This window comes from Osmerus eperlanus, chromosome 27 (genome assembly GCF_963692335.1).
Source record: "Osmerus eperlanus chromosome 27, fOsmEpe2.1, whole genome shotgun sequence".
In the NCBI taxonomy this organism is placed as follows: domain Eukaryota; kingdom Metazoa; phylum Chordata; class Actinopteri; order Osmeriformes; family Osmeridae; genus Osmerus; species Osmerus eperlanus.
The window spans coordinates 1775159-1781937 of NC_085044.1; the positions used below are offsets into that span (position 1 = coordinate 1775159).

Consider the following 6779-nt stretch of genomic DNA (forward strand, 5'->3'; position numbering starts at 1 on the left):
CATTTCCCGAGGGAGAGTTCTCAATCCGATATGCAAAGAATTAGAGTTTAGGAGTTTGAGAATGATAAGCATAACCATATTATTATATAAATACACTATTACGATTCTCTACAGCCTTCTACCTCCCTCAAACAGAGATTTGACTCCAATCTCCTCAGTATGTTAAAGCGACACCAACCACCACCTTGCAAATGAATATTCCGGCTTCTATCAGTTGTGTTGGTGGTTTCGACTTGATTGCTCGTCAGCGATACTGTAAGAAAACTAGTCAGGCTATCTCCCTGACGAGCAGGCTATCTCCCTGCCAGGCTGCTGGTCTCCCTGCTTCAGATCTCATCAGCTCTGGGTCACCTTGAGGGCTTCTCGGAGATGGAAACAAGATGCACTTAAACACTGAACCATGTCTACAGAAGCCTGTTCCAAATCACACACAACAACGCCGGACCCTGGAGAGAGAGGGGGAGAGAGGGTGGGGGGGTAGAGAGAGAGGAGGTGAAAGGGTGGGGGAGCGAGGTAGAGAGAGGGGGAGGACGGTGAGAGGCCGAGAGGGAGGAGTGGAGGGAGAGAGAGAGGGGAGAAAAGAGGGAGTAAATGGAGAGACAAAGAGAGAGACAGAGAGAGAGAAAGAGTGTCATTGAAGGGATGACAGCAATTTCAATAACCTGCTGTGATACTTTTATCAATAAAGAAGTTATGATTGACGCGTTGCATCCTATCCTGACCAGACACTTTAAGAGGCTCAAGTCAAAACACACACACACCCACACAAATATACACACATACACACACACTGCAGCAGCTGAATAAGAGCCGGCACCAGGCCTCCAGACAGACAGGTGAGGGGACGGAGTCTCCTCCCGTCTCCCTGCGTGTTTCAGCAGCTCCCAGCCAGCACACGGCTGGTAACCGACGGTAACAGCCGTGTCAGTCGACGTGGGAGGATGAAATCGTGACTAGACGTCACAGTTGGAGTCCCACACCTGCCTCCGAGCGTGTGTTTGTGTGTGAGAGATTGTGAGTGTGTGTGTGTTGACACTTGCCTAATGCCTCTCTCATGCATGTGCTCTGATGTGTTCAGCTGGAGGACAACAACATCTGTAACTTTTAACTTCCATCCCAGTTCCTGGTTCTACTGGACTCCGACAGAGACATCTCCTCTCCCCTTCCTTCTCCTCCCCTCTCCTTCTCTCTCCTCCTCTCTCCATCTCTGATAACAGAACATATTAGATGGTGGTTTTGGTGTGACAGAGGGTGTGAGTTATTATCATAATATTACTGGATCATTTGACACTCTGACCAGCGTTTACAGACGGCCCATTTGTCACCTCTCCAGCAAACAACAATTGGCAGCGCTTGTGTTTCAGCGCTCCACCCCTCCACCCTTCCCTCTGCTCCCTCTCTCTCTCCGTCCCCCCACCCCTCCCTCCCTTCCTCCCTTCATCTAGTCCTCTATCTCTACCTCCCTTCATCCCTCGCTCCATCCCTCCGTCGAGTCAGTGGATCGATCTGCACTGCCAGCGTAATTAAACATACAGCCATCTAGATAAGACCCAATTACTCCCACTCTGTGTATTGGCATTCAGATCGATAAAGGACTAGACAGAGAGAGAGAGAGAGAGAGAGAGAGAGAGAGAGAGAGAGAGAGAGAGAGAGAGAGAGAGAGAGAGAGAGAGAGAGACGGCGTCTGTGTTTGTGTGTGTGTATGAAACACAGGAAAAAACAACCTTTTGACCAGCCATGATTTTCCCACAATCTCAAAAATATTGAACTGAGGCTTCAAATTAGAAAAAGTTCACCAACATACGCGATGCAAAACTCAGTTATAAAAATTTTAAACTTCCACTGAGAAGAGTACTGATAGCCCACCTTCAGAAAGTCTGCTAATCCCCAGCTCCTAGTCCCTACCTCCTAGTCCCTACCTCCTAATCCCTACCTCCTAATCCCTTCAAATCAGATCCTACAGCCTAGACGCTGGATACAGGTGAGGAGGAAGAGGTGGGGCAGGTTCCTCACCCAATCAGGGGGCTGTTAGCAGTCTGGAAGGTTTCTGATTGGCTGAGGGAGCAGGAACCCTTTCCTGTCATTCTCTCTCTCCGTTTTCCTTCATTTCTTTCTTGTTCTCCATCTCCTTTCTTATTCTCTCGCTCTGAATCCTCTCACTTCTCCTTCTTCCTTGCTCTCCCTCTCTCTCTTTCTCTCCATCTCTCCTGCGTTCCTCTCTACCCTGCTGCTGTGTCTATCCCACTATGTCTCTCTGTGTCTCTTTGAAGGTAATGTGTAGACAGGTGCTGAGCCTGAAAGAGTCTGGGTTTAAACATCTCTCCAGGTTGCCAGGTTGGTGGATTGGTGTGTGTGTGTGCCGCTACATATTGAGTAGCCCCCTGCTGGCTTGTCTCTCTGCAAGGAGCTGGGGGAGAAGAGGAGGGGAGGGTGAGAGGAGGGTGAGAGAGGAGGGTGAGAGAGGAGGGGAGGGTGAGAGAGGAGAGGAGGGTGAGAGAGGAGGGGAGGGTGAGAGAGGAGGGGAGGGTGAGAGGAGGGGAGGGTGAGAGAGGAGAGGAGGGTGAGAGAGGAGAGGAGGGTGAGAGAGGAGGAGAGGGTGAGAGGAGGGGAGGGTGAGAGGAGGGGAGGGTGAGAGAGGAGGGTGAGAGGAGTGGAGGGGTGAGAGAGGAGAGGAGGGGTGAGAGAGATGGGGAGGGTGAGAGGAGGGGAGGGTGAGACGAGGGGAGGGTGAGAGAGGAGAGGAGGGTGAGAGGAGTGGAGGAGTGAGAGAGGAGTGGAGGGGTGAGAGAGGAGAGGAGGGGTGAGAGAGATGGGGAGGGTGAGAGGAGGGGAGGGTGAGAGAGGAGGGGAGGGTGAGAGGAGGGGAGGGTGAGAGGAGGGGAGGGTGAGAGAGGAGAGGAGGGGCGAGAGAGGAGAGGTGACTAGACAATGCTGCCGATACTATGCTATTGTTTGTTTAATAATACAATATGTACATTTACCAGATGCTTTCATTCAAACAAATGTACAGGGGGGATTTGAACTTGCGACATGTTGATGATCAACAGACCCTCTACCACTGACCTAAGGTGACACCCAGTGTTAACAATGTGTAAATATCTTCTTAGCAAATCAAACTGCCCAAATACAGTATCTTGCATATACTGTAGGTCGATTTATAACCATGCTTCCCCCCCCCTCCTATGCTCAGACCATTAGCTATATTATATCTGCTAAATCTGTGTGAGTCATTATAAATCCATAGGATCATAATGTGATCTATGATGTTGCGGAGAAGGAACAGGCCGCTGAGCTGCGTGTTTCTGATACGGGAGCGTTTGGAGGAAATGAAGAGTCACCTGTACACGGAGACGCCGGAAAGGTCGGACTCGTGAAAAGGTGAGAGCATGATCATTATCTCTCCTGACCAGGACAGGGAGGGGAGGGGGAAAGGGAGGGAGGGAGGTGAGGGAGAGGCGAGGGAGGGAAGGAGGGATGAGAGGAGGGGAGAGGTGAGGTGAAGGAAGGCAGGGCGGCCTGTGGCTGAGAGGACAACACACACACAGCCTCACACACACAGCCTCACACACACAGCCTCACACACACAGCCTCACACACACACAGCCTCACACACACAGCCTCACACACACAGCCTCACACACACACAGACTCACACACACACAGCCTCACACACACACAGACTCACACACACACAGACTCACAGATCTCTGCCTGAGCACTCCTGCCAGGGGGGGGGTGTGCAGTCGTATCTTTGACTGATCTCCTGCCTTGTAAGTGTGTGTGTGTGTAGGTGTGTGTGTAGGTGTGTGTGTGTAGGTGTGTGTAGGTGTGTGTGTGTGTGTGTAGGTGTGTGTGTGTGTGATTGAATTACTCCCCTCCTTTACTGCTGGTCCCAAGGCGGGCATTTCAGAAACCGCCTGGCAACTGCTGCATATGCCCGTCTAATCTATTTCACCAGCTGTGCCAGGTGCATGGGCTCCATGCCATGCAGCCAGGGCAGTGTGTGTGTGTGTGTGTGTGTGGTGTGTTCGGGGTACTGTACCTCCTCTCCCCAGAAACGTCTGTGCTTTGGTCACACACAAACACACACACCCACAGAGAGAGAGAGAGAGAGAGAGAGAGAGAGAGAGAGAGAGAGAGAGAGAGAGAGACTGACAACAGCTACATAAATCCTGCCACTAATGGGCTTGTAAACGCTGACAGCACAATAAAGCTTTGTGTTTCAAATGTACCTAGACCATCACAGACATCTGCTCCAGACAGAACAACAATCTCCCCCCCCCCCCCCCCCCCACACACACACACACAAGTCTGTTAAGTACAGTATATGTTGTTGAAACTTCTCTCACAGTGTGGCGACGCAAGTTCAGAAGCCAGAGGGTGAAACACTATTCCGATTGTAAACTTTCAAATTATGTATCATAGCCTACATTGAAAACTTCAAAACAGTTAATAGTAATGCTGATTTCATGTTGGTACCCGCTTAAATCAACATTGAAATATTTTGAACTTCTTCACACTTTAAACTGGCAGGGCGGCAATAGCTGGTAGCTCCACCCCAACCATCTTGACATCAGCACTGCGCTGCAGTCTCCAAACATGACAGTTATTAAACTTACCCAAGTAGAAACCACGATGTTTCACGGCAGACGCTGTGGAGAATCGTGTCGGCATCGTTGTTTTCTAATGCCTTTATTTGGTAGCTACTTCGTCATGATTTACTCCAAGATAAACAACTCCTTTAGATTTCTATTGTCGATGTTCTAACCAGCAGTGATACGTTTGCTAACAGCAGTGGCTCTAAATCATTAGTTTAGTGTAATTAGCATCCTAATGGCAAGCTGTAGGCAAAACATACGACGCTGCTTTAGGCTATATGGGGCTTGCTTGACTGAAACTCATGGCGCTTTCCCACGGCATGGAATCTACTTTTTCATTTTTTCATTGCACATTGGAACCTTTCCGTCCAGGATTCAAGAGAGCTGAATACCAAAGGGTGGCATTAATTGAAAACAGACTTCTGCTTGGTCAGAAACACCCACGCGCACCCACGCACAAAGCCTATAAATGCCAATAAAGCTGTTATGGGCTGGGGTTATTTTTTAATACTTCAACTTTCGTAATACTTTCGATTATTTTTTTAAACTCTAGTTTCTCTCCCTAGCTCTTTCTCAAGTCTCTCTCCCCCTCCTCCTCCCCTCTACCCCTCTCCTCTTCCCCCCTCTCTCACTCTCCCTCCTCTCCTGATTATCTCTCTCTGAGATAGCTGATCTCTATGCCTACTCTCTCCTTCTCCCTTCTCCCTCTCTTCTCTATCTATCTTTCTCTCTTCTTGCCCAATCTCTGCATTCTTGCTCTTTGGAGTGACAAAGACTTCTACAGAAAACTGTCACAGCTATATCTGTGTCACATTCTGTCCTCACTCCCTCCATCTCTCTCTATCCCTCTCTCTTCCTCTTTCCTTCTCTTTGGGTTAGGCCGTCTCTTCTTTATCTGACAGCCCCTCTCTCACACACTCTCCATCGCTCTCTCTTTTTCTGTCTCTCTCTGTCTCTGCAAACTCTGCTACAATCCCAACCAGATGGCTGGCTTCACTTTCTCTCCTCTGGGCTCCGGGATAATGCATTTAGTTTTGATCTTGTCAGGCTTGTGTGTATGTTTGTATGTGTGCGTGCGTGGGTGTGAGTGTGTATGTCTGTCTGTGTGTATCTGTGTGTGTGTACTTGCATGTATGTGTGTGTGCTGGATGCTGAGTAGCATCACAGAGCATGATTATCTTTGATGGCGATGACTCTGTGATGCCCATCTCTCCACCTCACTGATACCAGGTCCAGACAGACTGTCCTGCTGGCTGTGTGTGTGTGTGCCCTGCCTGAGAGAAGTGTTTGGCGTTGATGGGCACGGCTGATTTCACCCTTCAGAGACAGGCGTCCAGACAACCAGACCATTTGAAAGGATTATCCTGTGTTTATATTTAGCCAGACAGGAAGAGAGACATGGAGACAGATAGACAGAAACAGTTACTGAGACAGAGACAAACAAAATATTTTCTTCTACACCTCCTTCCCTCCTCTCTCCCTATTTCCTCCTCTTCCCTCCTCCATCCTCCCCTCTCCTTCCCAGCTCCCTCATCTCTCCCTAATTCATTTTTTCCTTTCTCCTCTTTTCCTCTTCAATATCTTCCTCCTCCCTCCATCCTCCTCCTCCCTCTCTCTCCTCTTCACCCCTCCCTCCTCTACCTCCTCTCCCTCCCTCCCTCCCTCCTCACCCTCCCTCCTCTCCCTCCTCTCCCTCCCTCCCTCCCTCCCTCCCTCCTCACCCTCCCTCCCTCCCTCCTCACCCCTCCCTCCCTCCTCACCCTCCCTCCCTCCCTCCTCACCCCTCCCTCCATCCCCTCCTCTCCTCTGCCAGTGCGGGCAGAGAGACAGTGACAGGCGTCATCAGCCGCTTGTCTCGCTGATGTCACTGTAACCCTGTTAGATGATGTTTCCAGTGTAGCAATAACAGTATCGACGTGGACCAGTTCTGCATCAGTCAGGCAGCGCAACAAAGACAGTTCCTAAATGTCACACAGAGCGCATTTCATCCCAAAACAGGATTGATCGCTAAGCAGCGCTTATGAAATGTAATGTCGTGTTCATTCGGCTATTAGATTGAGGTCAGATCGAACTGCCTGTGAGTGTGTGTGTGTGTGTGTGTGTGTATGCATTTGTGTGTTACCAGAACACATTTCAGTTTGCAGATGTCATAAAGCATCAATCTGATCCAATTATCTCCTT

General features: G+C 49.8%; 1 protein-coding gene across 1 annotated transcript in view; it reads right to left on the bottom strand.

Moving 5' to 3' along the window:
- Positions 1-4674, bottom strand: part of opcml (opioid binding protein/cell adhesion molecule-like) — a 159259-nt gene extending 154585 nt beyond the window's left edge. The window contains exon 1 of the mRNA XM_062453095.1: positions 4620-4674. The gene's annotated coding sequence lies outside the window, so the exon portion shown is untranslated. The remainder of the gene's footprint in view (positions 1-4619) is intronic.
- Between the last annotated feature and the right edge of the window lie 2105 nt (positions 4675-6779).